We start from the raw sequence: 2,563 nt of genomic DNA on the forward strand, positions 1-2,563 counted from the left end.
GTGTGCTGCTTGTGTCCGTGCATGCGGCGTCACGGACATATATGAAACACACAACTTGGTTTTTCGACGTCACCGTTGTGTCCATGTGACGTCAATTGAAGTCGATGTCTCCGACAGTGGTTGAATTCTCGAAGCAGGCTCTGCTGTCCCTGTTTGTCCTCCCCGTTATGCCGTTGTCCTTACCACTTCCCGATCCTCTGCGTCACTCGAACCTTACGATGGAGGAGGACAGCACTTCACTTTAACGCCACTGGGTATCGACTTGATCTGCCGTGCGGCATTTGCAAGTTGACAACCGCTTGCCCTAACCACTGAGCTGTCGATAATTTATTCTACTTTCTTTTATGGTATTTATTAGAATGAGTAAAATGGTGCAAAGATAGGAACTATCTAAATATTGCTAGCACCAGATGATCATATCAGGAAAGCTAGCACTTCGTACCAAGAGAACTAATCTTAACAAATTAAAGCAACACTGTATCACATTGAAAACTAGAACAGAGACGCTGGACATCTAATGGAAAATGGAAAGAAATCTGGTTGACAATCATTTTAATTTTAAATAAAGATGTCATTTTATTCCGAGAAGTTCTCCAAAGAAGGTTGCAGAGAGAGTTAAAAATTCTCACAGCATCCCATATCTTGTTCCACCGTACGATGACTTACTGTTTGACGCGTTTTTTACTTATGGGGCAGTCTAGTTTGCGGAAAATTCGCACGCAAAATCGAACTGCGGAAACAATAGTTTCCTCAGAAGACCTTCACTCATTTCGATCAAAAGCGTGGCAATTTGGGCGAGTTGGTATGTCATGACTTTTTTAGGCTTGAAGCACAGCTCAGAAAGAGCGAAAAAGTCTCTTTCTGAGCTGTGCTACAAGCCTAAAAAAATTCATTTAGATGTTTATGCACTTGAGCTATCAGCAACATTCGCGCTTGGAAATTTGTGCGGGGTTTCGTGCGTCACGCAGACTCCAAGAGCGGCGGCACTCTACCAGCATTTCGTAATACACGGGCACTAGTATTTCGGAGGCTAAAGCAGGCAATATGCTGTGGAGGACAACTGCTTTGTTGTGCGCACCGCAACGAAGTCGTTCTTGAGGAGGTGGCGGTGTCCGATGTTACCTGCTGCTTTAGCAGAGTATAAATGCAAGGCTATCGGGAATCGCTAAAGTCTTCCGATTTTCACTGCTAAGTCCCCTTCAAGGGGACTTAGCAGCCAGACAACGAAGCCTTCACACAACAAGCCATGCGGCTACATGAAGCAGGCTATCCCAATCATGTACTGACATCAGTTGCAGAGGGAATACTTCGGCAAGTGCAGCAATCAGGGACTGCTGAACGAGCGGAAAGAGATAGTAACCGAGAGAAAAAAAGACCAACAGTGATACCTTATATCCACCGGTTGTCGCACAACCTAAAGAAAATTGCCCACCGAGGTAACACTGATGTGGTTTTTTCAGCACCCAACAAACTAATCAGCCTGTGCAGGAAAACAAGACCAGAAAAGAAAGAAAGTGCCCCTAGCTGCCAAGTTAAACACAGGAAGAAGTTCAGAGAATGTAAGACTTCAATTATTTATCGTATACCCTTATCGTGTGGGAAGTATTACGTCGGACAGTCGGGCAGATGCATTAATGATAGACTGCGCGAACACAAAAATAAAGTCGACAAACTTGTATCAGATGGGTTTCTCTCCCTTCATTGTAAGCAACATAAGTGCTCCCCTCTCTTCGAATCAACAATCATTACCGATAGAAACAAGTGCGAACTCACTAGACTTATAATAGAAGCCGAGCAGATTGATGCCCTAGGGGATTCATGTATCAGCAAACCATCATTGGCTCTCTCTGAAAAAGAACTGACATTTTTGTGCATTGCTTAGCATATGACAAAATGTATCGCTCTGATTGTTAATCTGTTCACGTGCCTGTGACTCATGTGGTCTGAGTGTATAAGTACGACCTGGTTTTCGACAATAAACAGTGTTGGAAGTTAGCGCTGTGTGTGTCCCTTTGTGTCTTCTCTTGTCCCGTCTTTGAATCGCGCTACCATACTCCCCTTGAAGATGCATTACCTACAAGCCCACATTGCAACCCTCGTGAGCTAAGTCCCCAGCATGCAAATGCCGTTGTCACGGCATATATACACACGCACAGTAAGGAAATTACCAACAGCTCGGAAACACGCCTATCCACTTCAAAATTCCGTCATTCAGGCTCAAAGCTTTGCAGGTGCCTTAATGCGGAATGTATGGAAAAGACGTGCCGTACTTACTAGTACGGCACCTCTTACGTGAAAGCGCTTCACTCGTACAGTGTCTGTCGTGTACTCGTCCTTTTTCGCGCTCTGTGGGTTCTGAAACCAACGTACTCAGGTTGCTGTACTACTGCTTTGTCTGCAGTGGCTGGTATACCGAAGTTTACCCATGGCTTGCAGAGATCGGCTGTCAGGGCAACCGATGTCAGGTGGTGTTCATCGAGGTCCATGTCTAAAGATTCGTGAGGCCTCGCATTATCACACGTGGACGGGCAGAATGCGCATGATAACAACGAGTATTGAGCTG

The sequence above is a fragment of the Dermacentor andersoni genome, chromosome 2, assembly GCF_023375885.2.
Source record: "Dermacentor andersoni chromosome 2, qqDerAnde1_hic_scaffold, whole genome shotgun sequence".
Taxonomy (NCBI): domain Eukaryota; kingdom Metazoa; phylum Arthropoda; class Arachnida; order Ixodida; family Ixodidae; genus Dermacentor; species Dermacentor andersoni.